This window comes from Oncorhynchus keta, unplaced genomic scaffold (assembly GCF_023373465.1).
Source record: "Oncorhynchus keta strain PuntledgeMale-10-30-2019 unplaced genomic scaffold, Oket_V2 Un_contig_6200_pilon_pilon, whole genome shotgun sequence".
NCBI lineage: Eukaryota > Metazoa > Chordata > Actinopteri > Salmoniformes > Salmonidae > Oncorhynchus > Oncorhynchus keta.
Window position 1 is genome coordinate 243,120 of NW_026288732.1, and position 20,355 is coordinate 263,474.

A 20,355-nucleotide genomic window follows, 5' to 3' on the forward strand; every position below is an offset into this window, starting at 1 on the left:
TCTAACCTGTTATTATAGAAATGGTCTCAGACACTATACTACCTGGGCTGGTCTCTAACCTGTTATCATAGACCTGGTCTCAGACACTATACTACCTGGGCTGGTCTCTAACCTGTTATTATAGACATGGTCTCAGACACTATACTACCTGGGCTAGTCTCTAACCTGTTATTATAGACCTGGTCTCAGACACTATAGTACCTGGGCTGGTCTCTAACCTGTTATTATAGACATGGTCTCAGACACTATAGTACCTGGGCTGGTCTCTAACCTGTTATTATAGACATGGTCTCAGACACTATACTACCTGGGCTGGTCTCTAACCTGTTATTATAGACATGGTCTCAGACACTATACTACCTGGGCTGGTCTCTAACCTGTTATTATAGACATGGTCTCAGACACTATACTACCTGGGCTGGTCTCTAACCTGTTATTATAGACATGGTCTCAGACACTATACTACCTGGGCTGGTCTCTAACCTGTTATTATAGACATGGTCTCAGACACTATACTACCTGGGCTGGTCTCTAACCTGTTATTATAGACATGGTCTCAGACACTATACTACCTGGGCTGGTCTCTAACCTGTTATTATAGACATGGTCTCAGACACTATACTACCTGGGCTGGTCTCTAACCTGTTATTATAGACATGGTCTCAGACACTATACTACCTGGGCTGGTCTCTAACCTGTTATTATAGACATGGTCTCAGACACTATACTACCTGGGCTGGTCTCTAACCTGTTATTATAGACATGGTCTCAGACACTATACTACCTGGGCTGGTCTCTAACCTGTTATTATAGACATGGTCTCAGACACTATACTACCTGGGCTGGTCTCTAACCTGTTATTATAGACATGGTCTCAGACACTATACTACCTGGGCTGGTCTCTAACCTGTTATTATAGACATGGTCTCAGACACTATACTACCTGGGCTGGTCTCTAACCTGTTATTATAGACATGGTCTCTCAGACACTATACTACCTGGGCTGGTCTCTAACCTGTTATTATAGACCTGGTCTCAGACACTATACTACCTGGGCTGGTCTCTAACCTGTTATTATAGACATGGTCTCTCAGACACTATACTACCTGGGCTGGTCTCTAACCTGTTATTATAGACATGGTCTCAGACACTATACTACCTGGGCTGGTCTCTAACCTGTTATTATAGACATGGTCTCAGACACTATACTACCTGGGCTGGTCTCTAACCTGTTATCATAGACATGGTCTCAGACACTATACTACCTGGGCTGGTCTCTAACCTGTTATTATAGACATGGTCTCAGACACTATACTACCTGGGCTGGTCTCTAACCTGTTATTATAGACATGGTCTCAGACACTATACTACCTGGGCTGGTCTCTAACCTGTTATTATAGACCTGGTCTCAGACACTATACTACCTGGGCTGGTCTCTAACCTGTTATTATAGACCTGGTCTCAGACACTATACTACCTGGGCTGGTCTCTAACCTGTTATTATAGACCTGGTCTCAGACACTATACTACCTGGGCTGGTCTCTAACCTGTTATTATAGACATGGTCTCAGACACTATACTACCTGGGCTGGTCTCTAACCTGTTATTATAGACCTGGTCTCAGACACTATACTACCTGGGCTGGTCTCTAACCTGTTATTATAGACATGGTCTCAGACACTATACTACCTGGGCTGGTCTCTAACCTGTTATTATAGACATGGTCTCAGACACTATACTACCTGGGCTGGTCTCTAACCTGTTATCATAGACATGGTCTCAGACACTATACTACCTGGGCTGGTCTCTAACCTGTTATCATAGACATGGTCTCAGACACTATACTACCTGGGCTGGTCTCTAACCTGTTATTATAGACATGGTCTCAGACACTATACTACCTGGGCTGGTCTCTAACCTGTTATTATAGACATGGTCTCAGACACTATACTACCTGGGCTGGTCTCTAACCTGTTATTATAGACATGGTCTCAGACACTATACTACCTGGGCTGGTCTCTAACCTGTTATTATAGACCTGGTCTCAGACACTATACTACCTGGGCTGGTCTCTAACCTGTTATTATAGACCTGGTCTCAGACACTATACTACCTGGGCTGGTCTCTAACCTGTTATTATAGACATGGTCTCAGACACTATACTACCTGGGCTGGTCTCTAACCTGTTATTATAGACCTGGTCTCAGACACTATACTACCTGGGCTGGTCTCTAACCTGTTATTATAGACCTGGTCTCAGACACTATACTACCTGGGCTGGTCTCTAACCTGTTATTATAGACCTGGTCTCAGACACTATACTACCTGGGCTGGTCTCTAACCTGTTATTATAGACATGGTCTCAGACACTATACTACCTGGGCTGGTCTCTAACCTGTTATTATAGACATGGTCTCAGACACTATACTACCTGGGCTGGTCTCTAACCTGTTATTATAGACATGGTCTCAGACACTATACTACCTGGGCTGGTCTCTAACCTGTTATTATAGACATGGTCTCAGACACTATACTACCTGGGCTGGTCTCTAACCTGTTATTACCTGTTATTATAGACCTGGTCTCAGACACTATACTACCTGGGCTGGTCTCTAACCTGTTATTATAGACCTGGTCTCAGACACTATACTACCTGGGCTGGTCTCTAACCTGTTATTATAGACCTGGTCTCAGACACTATACTACCTGGGCTGGTCTCTAACCTGTTATTATAGACCTGGTCTCAGACACTATACTACCTGGGCTGGTCTCTAACCTGTTATTATAGACATGGTCTCAGACACTATACTACCTGGGCTGGTCTCTAACCTGTTATTATAGACCTGGTCTCAGACACTATACTACCTGGGCTGGTCTCTAACCTGTTATTATAGACCTGGTCTCAGACACTATACTACCTGGGCTGGTCTCTAACCTGTTATTATAGACCTGGTCTCAGACACTATACTACCTGGGTTGGTCTCTAACCTGTTATTATAGACATGGTCTCAGACACTATACTACCTGGGCGGGTCTCTAACCTGTTATTATAGACCTGGTCTCAGACACTATACTACCTGGGCTGGTCTCTAACCTGTTATTATAGACCTGGTCTCAGACACTATACTACCTGGGTTGGTCTCTAACCTGTTATTATAGACATGGTCTCAGACACTATACTACCTGGGCTGGTCTCTAACCTGTTATTATAGACATGGTCTCAGACACTATACTACCTGGGCTGGTCTCTAACCTGTTATTATAGACATGGTCTCAGACACTATACTACCTGGGCTGGTCTCTAACCTGTTATTATAGACCTGGTCTCAGACACTATACTACCTGGGCTGGTCTCTAACCTGTTATTATAGACCTGGTCTCAGACACTATACTACCTGGGCTGGTCTCTAACCTGTTATTATAGACATGGTCTCAGACACTATACTACCTGGGCTGGTCTCTAACCTGTTATTATAGACCTGGTCTCAGACACTATACTACCTGGGCTGGTCTCTAACCTGTTATCATAGACATGGTCTCAGACACTATACTACCTGGGCTGGTCTCTAACCTGTTATCATAGACATGGTCTCAGACACTATACTACATGGGCTGGTCTCTAACCTGTTATTATAGACATGGTCTCAGACACTATACTACCTGGGCTGGTCTCTAACCTGTTATTATAGACATGGTCTCAGACACTATACTACCTGGGCTGGTCTCTTACCTGTTATTATAGACATGGTCTCAGACACTATACTACCTGGGCTGGTCTCTAACCTGTTATTATAGACCTGGTCTCAGACACTATACTACATGGGCTGGTCTCTAACCTGTTATTATAGACATGGTCTCAGACACTATACTACCTGGGCTGGTCTCTAACCTGTTATTATAGACATGGTCTCAGACACTATACTACCTGGGCTGGTCTCTAACCTGTTATTATAGACATGGTCTCAGACACTATACTACCTGGGCTGGTCTCTAACCTGTTATTATAGACATGGTCTCAGACACTATACTACCTGGGCTGGTCTCTAACCTGTTATTATAGACATGGTCTCAGACACTATACTACCTGGGCTGGTCTCTAACCTGTTATTATAGACATGGTCTCAGACACTATACTACCTGGGCTGGTCTCTAACCTGTTATCATAGACATGGTCTCAGACACTATACTACCTGGGCTGGTCTCTAACCTGTTATTATAGACATGGTCTCAGACACTATACTACCTGGGCTGGTCTCTAACCTGTTATTATAGACATGGTCTCAGACACTATACTACCTGGGCTGGTCTCTAACCTGTTATTATAGACATGGTCTCAGACACTATACTACCTGGGCTGGTCTCTAACCTGTTATTATAGACCTGGTCTCTCAGACACTATACTACGTGGGCTGGTCTCTAACCTGTTATTATAGACCTGGTCTCAGACACTATACTACCTGGGCTGGTCTCTAACCTGTTATTATAGACATGGTCTCAGACACTATACTACCTGGGCTGGTCTCTAACCTGTTATTATAGACCTGGTCTCAGACACTATACTACCTGGGCTGGTCTCTAACCTGTTATTATTGACATGGTCTCAGACACTATACTACCTGGGCTGGTCTCTAACCTGTTATTATAGACCTGGTCTCAGACACTATACTACCTGGGCTGGTCTCTAACCTGTTATTATAGACCTGGTCTCAGACACTATACTACCTGGGCTGGTCTCTAACCTGTTATTATAGACATGGTCTCAGACACTATACTACCTGGGCTGGTCTCTAACCTGTTATTATAGACCTGGTCTCAGACACTATACTACCTGGGCTGGTCTCTAACCTGTTATTATAGACATGGTCTCAGACACTATACTACCTGGGCTGGTCTCTAACCTGTTATTATAGACCTGGTCTCAGACACTATACTACCTGGGCTGGTCTCTAACCTGTTATTATAGACCTGGTCTCAGACACTATACTACCTGGGCTGGTCTCTAACCTGTTATTATAGACATGGTCCCTCAGACACCTGGTCTCTATGTAGGGCTGATAGGGGTAGTGCACTACTTTAGACCAGGGTCCATAGGGGTAGTGCACTACTTTAGACCAGGGCCCATTGGGGTAGTGCACTACTGTAGACCAGGGCCCATAGGGGTAGTGAACTACTTTAGACCAGGGCCCATAGGGGTAGTGCTCTACCATAGGGAATAGTGTAATATTTGGAACACAGACCTTGTTAATCAAATCATGGATTGGCTGAATCAGCTTGTTGCTTTGGTTTTGAATTGAATCAGCTGTTTGTAGCCTGATGTTGGTTCTGATTGGCTGCCTGGTTTTGTCTGTCTGTCTCCAGAGCCAACCGGAGTGCGGGAGCTGGTGGTGTATTCTCTGAGCCCGACTGCAGTCATCCTGTCGTGGCAGAGACCGTACCACGTGGCATTCAGGAAGTACGTCCTGCAGACATTCTTCTTCAACCCTGTCACGCTGGCCTCCGAGTGGACCACGTACTACGAGATCGCTGCTACCGCCTCAGTCATCGCATCCGTGGTAACTAGTCCCGCCCTAACCCTGACCCAGCCAATCACCTGCCGCAGGGCCGTAGCCAATCACCTATCTGCTTGTAGCAGGGTTGTAGCCAGACTGATTTGTGGTGTTACTTTATGTTAGATGACGTGTGTCACTAGGCTCACCCCTCCTCTCGCTCTCTCTTCTCTCATCTCTCTCCCTCCCTACTCCAGAGAGACACAGATCTGTTGCTGGTCTGGTACTGTGGTTGTCCCCTGTTTTAACAGATCTCTCCCTCACTACTCCAGAGAGACACAGATCTGTTGCTGGTCTGGTACTGTGGTTGTCCCCTGTTTTAACAGATCTCTCCCTCACTACTCCAGAGAGACACAGATCTGTTGCTGGTCTGGTACTGTGGTTGTCCCCTGTTTTAACAGATCTCTCCCTCACTACTCCAGAGAGACACAGATCTGTTGCTGGTCTGGTACTGTGGTTGTCCCCTGTTTTAACAGATCTCTCCCTCCCTACTCCAGAGAGACACAGATCTGTTGCTGGTCTGGTACTGTGGTTGTCCCCTGTTTTAACAGATCTCTCCCTCACTACTCCAGAGAGACACAGATCTGTTGCTGGTCTGGTACTGTGGTTGTCCCCTGTTTTAACAGATCTCTCCCTCACTACTCCAGAGATACACAGATCTGTTGCTGGTCTGGTACTGTAGTTGTCCCCTGTTTTAACAGATCTCTCGCTCACTACTCCAGAGAGACACAGATCTGTTGCTGGTCTGGTACTGTGGTTGTCCCCTGTTTTAACAGATCTCTCCCTCACTACTCCAGAGAGACACAGATCTGTTGCTGGTCTGGTACTGTGATTGTCCCCTGTTTTAACAGATCTCTCCCTCACTACTCCAGAGAGACACAGATCTGTTGCTGGTCTGGTACTGTGGTTGTCCCCTGTTTTAACAGATCTCTCCCTCACTACTCCAGAGAGACACAGATCTGTTGCTGGTCTGGTACTGTGGTTGTCCCCTGTTTTAACAGATCTCTCCCTCACTACTCCAGAGAGACACAGATCTGTTGCTGGTCTGGTACTGTGGTTGTCCCCTATTTTAACAGACAAGTCATGCTATGTTATTTTAGATGACCCACTAGGCTCTGAGCATTGCTAACGTAGCGTAGCAGGTGTAAAAGAAACACCTGAGATGCCTCACATTCTGATCATGATGAGAAAACAATAACTGTCGGGTGGTTCTCTTCTGTATTTTTCAACCAATCCAGTAAGTGTGGAGGAGGAGTTAAATTGGAGTGTCTGGAAACCCCTTCATAGAGTATACTAGCATGTGTCCTAGCTAGCTGTTGTCTTGTTAGTTTCTCCGTCTCTCCTCCTCTCCTCTCCTCCTCTCCCTCTTCTCCTCTCCTTCTATCCTCCTCTCCCCTCCCTTCCCTCTCTCCCTCTCCCCTCCTCCTCTCCCTCTTCTCCTCTCCCTCTCTCCTCCTCTCCCTTCCCTCTCCCCTCCTCTTCATCTCTCCTCCTCTCCCCTCCCTTCCATCTCTCCCTCTCTCCTCTTCTCCCTCTCTCCTCCTCTCCATCTCTCCCTCTCTCCCTCTCTCCCTCTCTCCTCCTCTCCCTCTCTCCTCCTCTCCCTCTCTCCTCTTCTCCCTCTCTCCTCCTCTTCATCTCTCCTCCTCTCCCTCTCTCCTCCTCTCCCTCTCTCCTCTTCTCCCTCTCTCCTCTTCTCCCTCTCTCCTCCTCTTCATCTCTCTTCCTCTCCCTTCCATCTCTCCCTCTCTCCTCCCTCTCTCCTCCTCTTCATCTCTCCCTCTCTCCTCCTCTCCCTCTCTCCTCCTTCTCCCTCTCTCCTCCTCTTCATCTCTCCCTCTCTCCTCCTCTCCCTCTCTTCTCCTCTCCCTCTCTCCTCTTCTCCCTCTCTCCTCCTCTCCCTCTCTTTTCCTCTCCCTCTCTCCTCTTCTCCCTCTCTCCTCCTCTTCATCTCTCCTCCTCTCCCTCCTCCAGAGAGTGACAGATCTGTTGCCGGCCTGGTACTACAACTTCCGTGTTACCATGGTGACGTGGGGCGATCCCCCTCTCAGCTGCTGTGACAGCTCTACTGTTAGCTTTGTTACAGGTACCACACACACACACACGCACACACACATGCACATGCACATGCACATGCACACACACACACACACACACACCCAATGGCAACACGCAAACACACACACACACACACACACCCAATGGCAACACGCACACGCACACACACACACACACACACACACACACACACACACACACACACACACACACACACACACTCAATGGCAACACGCACACACACACACCACACACAAACCCACCACATGGCACCACAAACACACACACACCACACACAAACCCACACCATGGCACCACACACACCATGGCACCACACACCCCATGGCACCACACACCCCATAGCACCACACACACCATGGCACCACACACCCCATAGCACCACACACACCATGGCACCACACACCCCATAGCACCACACACACTATGGCACCACACACACCATGGCACCACACACCCCATAGCACCACACACACCATGGCACCACACACCCCATAGCACCACACACACCATGGCACCACACACCCCATAGCACCACACACACCATGGCACCACACACACCATGGCACCACACACACCATGGCACCACACACACCATGGCACCACACACACCATGGCACCACACACCCCATAGCACCACACACATCCTCATGTCCTCCTGCTCTGCCCCAGCTCCTGAGGCCCCCCACATCTCGTCAGTAGACTACAACCATGGGACTCTGTACGTCCGCTGGACCTACGGGGAGCTCTTCATAGACATGTCCCACAGCAGGATGCTACACTGGCAGGTCACAGCTCACGGCAAGAAGGGATCCAAGAGGACTTACTCCACTGATGTGAGTCATTGACACCTCCACACCTCCATACCTCCACACCTCTACACCTCCATACCTCCCAACCTCCATATACCTCCACACCTCCACACCTCCACACCTCCATATACCTCCAGACCTCCACACCTCCACACCTCCAGACCTCTACACCTCCATATACCTCCATATACCTCCACACCTCCACACCTCTACACCTCCAGACCTCCACACTCCCAGACCTCCACACCTCCCCACCTCCAGACCTCCAGACCTCCACACCTCCATACCTCCTAACCTCCCGACCTCCATACCTCCACACCTCCACACCTCAAGACCTCCACACCTCCATACCTCCTAACCTCCCGACCTCCATACCTCCACACCTTCACACCTCCACACCTCCACACCTTCACACCTCCAGACCTCCACACCTCCACACCTCCATACCTCCACACCTCCATACCTCCACACCTCCACACCTTCACACCTCCACACCTCCAGACCTCCAGACCTCCACACCTCCACACCTCCAGACCTCCACATCTCCACACCTCCATACCTCCACACCTCCACACCTTCACACCTCCACACCTCCAGACCTCCAGACCTCCAGACATCCAGACCTCCACACCACACCTCCAGACCTCCATACCTCCACACCTCCACACCTCCAGACCTCCACACCTCCAGACCACACCTCCACACCTTCACACCTCCACACCACACCACACCTCCAGACCTCCACACCTCCACACCTCCAGACCTCCAGACCTCCACACCTCCAGACCTCCACACCTCCAGACCTCCACACCTCCAGACCTCCAGACCTCCACACCCCCAGACCTTCTTAATACATTTGCAAACATTTCTAAAAACCTGTTTTTGCTTTGTCATTATGGGGTATTGTGTGTATAAAGTTCCTGGAAGGCAGGGAGCTCGGCCCCGGTGATGTGTTGGGCTGTACACAATACTCTCTGTATCACCTTGCGGTCGGATGTCGAGCGATACCAGGCGGTGATGCAGCCAGTCAAAATGCTCTCAATGGTGCAGCTGTAGAACCCTTTGAGGATCTGAGAACTAATGCCAAACCTTTTCAGCCTCCTGAGGGTGTGATCTTGTCATCAGTGTGTGTAGTGTTGTCCTGACAGTGTGTTTTAACCCTGTTCCCCCTGCAGGTCACCGTAATGTGATGGGTGTGTGTAGTGTTGTCCTGACAGTGTGTTATCCCTGTTCCCCCTGCAGGTCACCGTAATGTGATGGGTGTGTGTAGTGTTGTCCTGACAGTGTGTTATATCCCTGTTCCCCCTGCAGGTCACCGTAATGTGATGGGTGTGTGTAGTGTTGTCCTAACAGTGTGTTATATCCCTGTTCCCCCTGCAGGTCACCGTAATGTGATGGGTGTGTGTAGTGTTGTCCTGACAGTGTGTTATCCCTGTTCCCCCTGCAGGTCACCGTAATGTGATGGGTGTGTGTAGTGTTGTCCTGACAGTGTGTTATCCCTGTTCCCCCTGCAGGTCACCCGTAATGTGATGGGTGCCAGTCTGGCCTTGCCTCCAGGAGACATTTATAACCTGACTGTATCAGCCTGTACCGAAGGCAAACGCAACTCCTCTGTCCCCAACATCATTAAACTGGGTACGCACACACACACACACACACACACACACACACACACACACACACACACACACACACACACACACACACACACACACACACACACACACACACACACACACACACACACACACACACACACACACACACACACACACACACACACACACAGAGAGATGTTTGTAGCCAGAGAAGAGGATTGGAGATCCTGGTTACCCAGCTTCCAACATGTCTTCACTTTGACATCGGTGTTCAGTGTGTTGACCAAATGGAGAAGGAGCCTGGTTACCCAGCTTCCAACATGTCTTCACTTTGACATCAGTGTTCAGTGTGTTGACCAAATGGAGAAGGAGCCTGGTTACCCAGCTTCCAACATGTCTTCACTTTGACATCGGTGTTCAGTGTGTTGACCAAATGGAGAAGGAGCCTGGTTACCCAGCTTCCAACATGTCCTCACTTTGACATCGGTGTTCAGTGTGTTGTCCAAATGGAGAAGGAGCCTGGTTACCCAGCTTCCAACATGTCCTCACTTTGACATCGGTGTTCAGTGTGTTGACCAAATGGAGAAGGAGCCTGGTTACCCAGCTTCCAACATGTCCTCACTTTGACATCGGTGTTCAGTGTGTTGTCCAAATGGAGAAGGAGCCTGGTTACCCAGCTTCCAACATGTCTTCACTTTGACATCGGTGTTCAGTGTGTTGACCAAATGGAGAAGGAGCCTGGTTACCCAGCTTCCAACATGTCTTCACTTTGACATCGGTGTTCAGTGTGTTGACCAAATGGAGAAGGAGCCTGGTTACCCAGCTTCCAACATGTCTTCACTTTGACATCGGTGTTCAGTGTGTTGACCAAATGGAGCCTAACGGACAAACTATCAGCTCCTCCTCCTCCACTGCAGTCGTGGGCAAAAGTTTTGAGAATGACACAAATATTAATTTTCACAAAGTCAGCTGCCTCAGTTTGTATGATGGCAATTTGCATATACTCCAGAATGTTATGAAGAGTGATCAGATGAATTGCAATTAACTGCAAAGTCCCTCTTTGCCATGCAAATGAACTGAATCCCCCAAAAAAACATTTCCACTGCATTTCAGCCCTGCCACAAAAGGACCAGCTGACATCATGTCAGTGATTCTCTCATTAACACAGGTGTGAGTGTTGACGAGGACAAGGCTGGAGATCACTCTGTCATGCTGATTGAGTTCGAATAACAGACTGGAAGCTTCAAAAGGAGGGTGGTGCTTGGAATCATTGTTCTTCCTCTGTCAACCATGGTTTCCTGCAAGGAAACACGTGTCGTCATCATTGCTTTGCACAAAAAGGGCTTCACAGGCAAGGATATTGCTGCCAGTAAGTTTGCACCTAAATAAACCATTTATCGGATCATCAAGAACTTCAAGGAGAGCGGTTCAATTGTTGTGAAGAAAGCTTCAGGGCGTCCAAGAATGTCCAGCAAGCGCCAGGACCGTCTCCTAAAGTTGATTCAGCTGTGGGATCGGGGCACCACCAGTACAGAGCTTGCTCAGGAATGGCATCAGGCAAGTGTGAGTGCATCTGCACGCACAGTGAGGTCGAAGACTTTTGGAGGATGGCCTGGTGTCAAGAAGGGCAGCAAAGAAGCCACTTCTCTCCAGGAAAAACATCAGGGACAGACTGATATTCTGCAAAAGGTACAGGGATGGACTGCTGAGGACTGGGGTAAAGTCATTTTCACTGAAGAATCCCCTTTCCGATTGTTTGGGGCTTCCGGAAATAAAGCTTGTCCGGAGAAGACAAGGTGAGCGCTACCATCAGTCCTGTGTCATGCCAACAGTAAAGCATCCTGAGACCATTCATGTGTGGGGTTACTTCTCAGCCAAGGGAGTGGGCTCACTCACAATGTTGCCTAAGAACCCAGCCATGAATAAAGAATGGTACCAACACACCTTCTGAGAGCAACTTCTCCCAACCATCCAGGAACAGTTTGGTGATGAACAATGCCTTTTCCAGCATGATGGAGCACCTTGCCATTAGGCAAAAGTGATAACTAAGTGGCTCTGGGAACAAAACATTAATAGTTTGGGTCCATGGCCAGGAAACTTCTCAGACCCTAATCCCATTGAGAACTTGTGGTCAATCCTCAAGAGGCAGGTGGACAAACAAAAACACAAATTCTGACAAACTCCAAGCGTTGATTATGCAAGAATGGGCTGCCATCAGTCAGGAAGTGGCCCAGAAGTTAATTGACAGCATGCCAGGGCGGATTGCAGAGGTCTTGAAAAAGAAGGGTCAACACTGCAGATATTGACTCTTTGCATCAACTTCATGTAATTGTCAATAAAAGCCTTCGACACTTATGAAATGCTTGTAATTATACTTCAGTATTCCATAGTAACATCTGACAAAAATATCTAAAGACACTGAGGCAGCAAACTTCATGAAAATGTATATTTGTGTCATTCTCAAAACTTTTGGCCACGACTGTATACTGGATGTTGGATGTCACAATAGCAGCTTATAACAGCGCTGATTGAGGAAGTGAACCTGGGGTTGTGACACAGCCTGTCTTCTTTTCCACATCTCTCAGTAGTTCGGTCTAACTAGTAAACAAGACAGTCTGGGACGACCACAGAGCTACAGTCTACCTGTGTCTGTGGACTAGAGGATAACAGTAGACAAGACAGTCTGGGACGACCACAGAGCTACAGTCTACCTGTGTCTGTGGACTAGAGGATAACAGTAGACAAGACAGTCCTACCTGTGTCTGTGGACTAGAGGATAACAGTAGACAAGACAGTCCTACCAGTGTCTGTGGACTAGAGGATAACAGTAGACAAGACAGTCTGGGACGACCACAGAGCTACAGTCTACCTGTGTCTGTGGACTAGAGGTTAACAGTAGACAAGACAGTCCTACCTGTGTCTGTGGACTAGACGATAACAGTAGACAAGACAGTCTGGGACGACCACAGAGCTACAGTCTACCTGTGTCTGTGGACTAGAGGTTAACAGTAGACAGTCTGGGATGACAGCAGAGCTTCAGTCTACCTGTGTCTGTGGACTAGAGGATAACAGTAGACAAGACAGTCTGGGACGACCACAGAGCTACAGTCTACCTGTGTCTGTGGACTAGAGGATAACAGTATGTCCTGTACACTGCTGTCATCTGTAATGGTACCCTGTTCCCTATGTCCTGTAGACAAGACAGTCTACCTGTGTCTGTGGACTAGAGGATAACAGTAGACAAGACAGTCTGGGACGACCACAGAGCTACAGTCTACCTGTGTCTGTGGACTAGAGGATAACAGTAGACAAGACAGTCCTACCTGTGTCTGTGGAGGTTGACCCAGGCGTTTCTCCTGTTGTGTTTGTGACAGAGCCAGCCCCTCCGCGGTCCCTGTACGCGGTGAACGCCACCCACTCCTCAGTGACCCTGCTCTGGAGCGGGGAGGGAGTGGTTGACTTCTACCAGGTGCTCTGTAAACCCACCAACACCATCAACAAGGACCTCAAGGTAAGAGATGCTCTGTCATCTGTAATGATACCCTGTTCCCTATGTCCTGTAGTACACTGCCAGACTGTAATGATACCCTGTTCCCTATGTCCTGTAGTACACTGCCAGACTGTAATGATACCCTGTTCCCTATGTCCTGTAGTACACTGCCAGACTGTAATGATACCCTGTTCCCTATGTCCTGTAGTACACTGCCAGACTGTAATGGTACCCTGTTCCCTATGTCCTGTAGTACACTGCTGTCATCTGTAATGGTACCCTGTTCCCTATGTCCTGTAGTACACTGCCAGACTGTAATGATACCCTGTTCCCTATGTCCTGTAGTACACTGCTGTCATCTGTAATGGTACCCTGTTCCCTATGTCCTGTAGTACACTGCCAGACTGTAATGGTACCCTGTTCCTATGTCCTGTACACTACACTGTACCCTGTCATCTGTAATGTCATCTGTAATGGTACCCTGTTCCCTATGTCCTGTAGTACACTGCCAGACTGTAATGGTACCCTGTTCCTATGTCCTGTAGTACACTGCTGTCATCTGTAATGATACCCTGTTCCCTATGTCCTGTAGTACACTGCCAGACTGTAATGGTACCCTGTTCCCTATGTCCTGTAGTACACTGCTGTCATCTGTAATGGTACCCTGTTCCCTATGTCCTGTAGTACACTGCTGTCATCTGTGTCCTGTAGTACCCTGTTCCCTATGTCCTGTAGTACACTGCCAGACTGTAATGGTACCCTGTTCCCTATGTCCTGTAGTACACTGCTGTCATCTGTAATGATACCCTGTTCCCTATGTCCTGTAGTACACTGCTGTCATCTGTAATGATACCCTGTTCCCTATGTCCTGTAGTACACTGCCAGACTGTAATGATACCCTGTTCCCTATGTCCTGTAGTACACTGCTGTCAGACTGTAATGGTACCCTGTTCCCTATGTCCTGTAGTATGTCCTGTAATGGTACCCTGTTCACTATGTCCTGTAGTCACTGTAATGGTACCCTGTTTCCTATGTCTGTAGTACACTGCTGTAATGGTACCCTGTTCCCTATGTCCTGTAGTACACACTGCTGTCATCTGTAATGGTACCCTGTTCCCTATGTCCTGTAGTACACTGCTGTCATCTGTAATGGACCCTGTTTATGTCCACTGTCCAGACTGTAATGACCTGTTCCACAATGTCCTTAGTACACTGCTGTCATCTGTAATGGCCTGTTCCTATGTCCTGGTACACTGTCCACTCTGAATGGCCTGTTCCCTATGTCCTGTAGTACACTGCTGTCATCTGTAAGTCCTGTTCCCTCAGTCCAGTACACTGCCACTGTAATGGATTATGTCCACTGCCAGACAGGCCTCCACAATGGATAGTAGTCCTGTAATGATACCCTGTTCCCTATGTCCAGACTGTAATGGCTGTTCCCTATGTCCTGTAGTACACTGCAGTCATCTGTAATGATACTATGTCCTGTAGACTAGTAGGGTTCTGTCCTGTCCAGTACACTGTTCTCTGTAATGGTACCCTGTTCCCTATGTCCAGTACACTGTGTTCTGTAATGTCCTTCCCTATGTCCAGTATGACTGTCTCTGTTCCCTCTGTCCTGTAGTACACTGCTGTCATCTGTAATTACCCTGTTCCTATGTCCAGTACACTGTTCTCTGTGGTACCCTGTTCCCTATGTCCTGTAGTACACTGCTGTCAGACTGTAATTACCCTGTTCCTGTCCTGTAGTACACTGCTGTTCTCTGTTCCTCTATGTCCTGTAGTACACTGCAGTCACTGTAATGTACCCTGTTCCTTCCAGTACACTGTCATCTGTTCTCTGTCACTCTCTGTAATCTACCCTGTTCCCTATGTCCTGTAGTACACTGCCAGACTGTAATGGTACCCTGTTCCCTATGTCCTGTAGTACACTGCTGTCATCTGTAATGGTACCCTGTTCCCTATGTCCTGTAGTACACTGCCAGACTGTAATGGTACCCTGTTCCTATGTCCTGTAGTACACTGCTGTCATCTGTAATGGTACCCTGTTCCCTATGTCCTGTAGTACACTGCCAGACTGTAATGGTACCCTGTTCCTATGTCCTGTAGTACACCTTCCAGTATGTCCTGTTCTCTGTAATGGTACCCTGTTCCCTATGTCCTGTAGTACACTGCTGTCATCTGTAATGGTACCCTGTTCCTATGTCCTGTAGTACACCCAGACAGTATGTCCTGTAGTACACTGCTGTCATCTGTACCCTCTCCTGTTAGTACACTGCCAGACTGTAATGATACCCTGTTCCCTATGTCCTGTAGTACACTGCTGCCATCTGTAATGGTACCCTGTTCCCTATGTCCTGTAGTACACTGCTGTCATCTGTAATGGATTAGTCCACTCAGACAGGCCTGAATCAGACAGTAGATAGTAGGGTTCTGTCCTTCCAGTATGTTCTCTGTTCTCTCTGTTCTACAGTACGGTGTTCTGTCCTTCCAGTATGTTCTCTGTCCTCTCTGTTCTACAGTACGGTGTTCCGTCCTTCCAGTATGTTCTCTGTTCTCTCTGTTCTACAGTACGGTGTTCCGTCCTTCCAGTATGTTCTCTGTTCTCTCTGTTCTACAGTACGGTGTTCTGTCCTTCCAGTATGTTCTCTGTCCTCTCTGTTCTACAGTACGGTGTTCTGTCCTTCCAGTATGTTCTCTGTTCTCTCTGTTCTACAGTACGGTGTTCTGTCCTTCCAGTATGTTCTCTGTTCTCTCTGTTCTACAGTACGGTGTTCTGTCCTTCCAGTATGTTCTCTGTTCTCTCTGTTCTACAGTACGGTGTTCCGTCCTTCCAGTATGTTCTCTGTTCTCTCTGTTCTACAGTACGGTGTTCTGTCCTTCCAGTATGTTCTCTGTTCTCTCTGCAGGCTCGGGAGCCTCTAACAGCCCAGTCCCTTGTGGTGACAGTGTCCAGCCTGCTTCCCTCCTCCTCCTATAACTGCAGTGTGATCAGTTATAGCTACAGTACGCCCAGCGAGCCAGCGTTCATACACATCTCTACTACAGGTACAGTCAGCCTTCATACACATCTCTACTACAGGTACAGTCAGCCTTCATACACATCTCTACTACAGGTACAGTCAGTCAGCCTTCATACACATCTCTACTACAGGTACAGTCAGCCAGCCTTCATACACATCTCTACTACAGGTACAGTCAGCCTTCATACACATCTCTACTACAGGTACAGTCAGCCAGCCTTCATACACATCTCTACTACAGGTACAGTCAGCCTTCATACACATCTCTACTACAGGTACAGTCAGTCAGCCTTCATACACATCTCTACTACAGGTACAGTCAGCCTTCATACACATCTCTACTACAGGTACAGTCAGTCAGCCTTCATACACATCTCTACTACAGGTACAGTCAGCCTTCATACACATCTCTACTACAGGTACAGTCAGTCAGCCTTCATACACATCTCTACTACAGGTACAGTCAGTCAGCCTTCATACACATCTCTACTACAGGTACAGTCAGCCTTCATACACATCTCTACTACAGGTACAGTCAGCCTTCATACACATCTCTACTACAGGTACAGTCAGTCAGCCTTCATACACATCTCTACTACAGGTACAGTCAGTCAGCCTTCATACACATCTCTACTACAGGTACAGTCAGTCAGCCTTCATACACATCTCTACTACAGGTACAGTCAGCCTTCATACACATCTCTACTACAGGTACAGTCAGCCTTCATACACATCTCTACTACAGGTACAGTCAGTCAGCCTTCATACACATCTCTACTACAGGTACAGTCAGTCAGCCTTCATACACATCTCTACTACAGGTACAGTCAGTCAGCCTTCATACACATCTCTACTACAGGTACAGTCAGTCAGCCTTCATACACATCTCTACTACAGGTACAGTCAGTCAGCCTTCATACACATCTCTACTACAGGTACAGTCAGCCTTCATACACATCTCTACTACAGGTACAGTCAGCCTTCATACACATCTCTACTACAGGTACAGTCAGTCAGCCTTCATACACATCTCTACTACAGGTACAGTCAGTCAGCCTTCATACATATCTCTACTACAGCTACAGTCAGTCAGCCTTCATACACATCTCTACTACAGGTACAGTCAGTCAGCCTTCATACACATCTCTACTACAGGTACAGTCAGTCAGCCTTCATACACATCTCTACTACAGGTACAGTCAGTCAGTCTTCATACACATCTCTACTACAGGTACAGTCAGTCAGCCTTCATACACATCTCTACTACAGGTACAGTCAGTCAGCCTTCATACACATCTCTACTACAGGTACAGTCAGTCAGCCTTCATACACATCTCTACTACAGGTACAGTCAGTCAGCCTTCATACACATCTCTACTACAGGTACAGTCAGCCTTCATACACATCTCTACTACAGGTACAGTCAGCCTTCATACACATCTCTACTACAGGTACAGTCAGTCAGCCTTCATACACATCTCTACTACAGGTACAGTCAGTCAGCCTTCATACACATCTCTACTACAGGTACAGTCAGCCTTCATACACATCTCTACTACAGGTACAGTCAGTCAGCCTTCATACACATCTCTACTACAGGTACAGTCAGTCAGCCTTCATACACATCTCTACTACAGGTACAGTCAGTCAGCCTTCATACACATCTCTACTACAGGTACAGTCAGCCTTCATACACATCTCTACTACAGGTACAGTCAGTCAGCCTTCATACACATCTCTACTACAGGTACAGTCAGCCTTCATACACATCTCTACTACAGGTACAGTCAGTCAGCCTTCATACACATCTCTACTACAGGTACAGTCAGTCAGCCTTCATACACATCTCTACTACAGGTACAGTCAGCCTTCATACACATCTCTACTACAGGTACAGTCAGTCAGCCTTCATACACATCTCTACTACAGGTACAGTCAGTCAGCCTTCATACACATCTCTACTACAGGTACAGTCAGCCTTCATACACATCTCTACTACAGGTACAGTCAGTCAGCCTTCATACACATCTCTACTACAGGTACAGTCAGCCTTCATACACATCTCTACTACAGGTACAGTCAGTCAGCCTTCATACACATCTCTACTACAGGTACAGTCAGTCAGCCTTCATACACATCTCTACTACAGGTACAGTCAGCCTTCATACACATCTCTACTACAGGTACAGTCAGTCAGCCTAATAGAGGTATGTTAAACCTCTACAGTGTAGCTCCATCTCTGCTCTAGAGGTCCTCAGTGATAATGACTGTATGTTATTGTCCTCCCAGCCAGAGAGATGAACCCCAGTGTAGCTCCATCTCTGCTCTAGAGGTCCTCAGTGATAATGACTGTATGTTATTGTCCTCCCAGCCAGAGAGATGAACCCCAGTGTAGCTCCATCTCTACTCTAGAGGTCCTCAGTGATAATGACTGTATGTTATTGTCCTCCCAGCCAGAGAGATGAACCCCAGTGTAGCTCCATCTCTGCTCTAGAGGTCCTCAGTGATAATGACTGTATGTTATTGTCCTCCCAGCCAGAGAGATGAACCCCAGCGTAGCTCCATCTCTACTCTAGAGGTCCTCAGTGATAATGACTGTATGTTATTGTCCTCCCAGCCAGAGAGATGAACCCCAGCGTAGCTCCATCTCTGCTCTAGAGGTCCTCAGTGATAATGACTGAGATAATGACTGTATGTTATTGTCCTCCCAGCCAGATAAGATGAATTGTCCTCCCCCAGATGTAGCTCCATCTCTGCTCTAGAGGTCCTCAGTGATAATGACTGTATGTTATTGTCCTCCCAGCCAGAGAGATGAACCCCAGTGTAGCTCCATCTCTGCTCTAGAGGTCCTCAGTGATAATGACTGTATGTTATTGTCCTCCCAGCCAGAGAGATGAACCCCAGTGTAGCTCCATCTCTGCTCTAGAGGTCCTCAGTGATAATGACTGTATGTTATTGTCCTCCCAGCCAGAGAGATGAACCCCAGTGTAGCTCCATCTCTGCTCTAGAGGTCCTCAGTGATAATGACTGTATGTTATTGTCCTCCCAGCCAGAGAGATGAACCCCAGTGTAGCTCCATCTCTGCTCTAGAGGTCCTCAGTGATAATGACTGTATGTTATTGTCCTCCCAGCCAGAGAGATGAACCCCAGTGTAGCTCCATCTCTGCTCTAGAGGTCCTCAGTGATAATGACTGTATGTTATTGTCCTCCCAGCCAGAGAGATGAACCCCAGCGTAGCTCCATCTCTGCTCTAGAGGTCCTCAGTGATAATGACTGTATGTTATTGTCCTCCCAGCCAGAGAGATGAACCCCAGTGTAGCTCCATCTCTGCTCTAGAGGTCCTCAGTGATAATGACTGTATGTTATTGTCCTCCCAGCCAGAGAGATGAACCCCAGTGTAGCTCCATCTCTGCTCTAGAGGTCCTCAGTGATAATGACTGTATGTTATTGTCCTCCCAGCCAGAGAGATGAACCCCAGTGTAGCTCCATCTCTGCTCTAGAGGTCCTCAGTGATAATGACTGTATGTTATTGTCCTCCCAGCCAGAGAGATGAACCCCAGTGTAGCTCCATCTCTGCTCTAGAGGTCCTCAGTGATAATGACTGTATGTTATTGTCCTCCCAGCCAGAGAGATGAACCCCAGTGTAGCTCCATCTCTGCTCTAGAGGTCCTCAGTGATAATGACTGTGATAATGACTGTATGTTATTGTCCTCCCAGCCAGAGAGATGAACCCCAGCGTAGCTCCATCTCTGCTCTAGAGGTCCTCAGTGATAATGACTGTATGTTATTGTCCTCCCAGCCAGAGAGATG

At 47.7% G+C, this 20,355-nt stretch overlaps 1 pseudogene; it reads left to right on the forward strand.

Annotated features, from left to right (window-relative positions):
• Window positions 1-20,355, forward strand: part of LOC127925744 (receptor-type tyrosine-protein phosphatase O-like) — a 119,208-nt pseudogene that overhangs the window by 60,010 nt on the left and 38,843 nt on the right.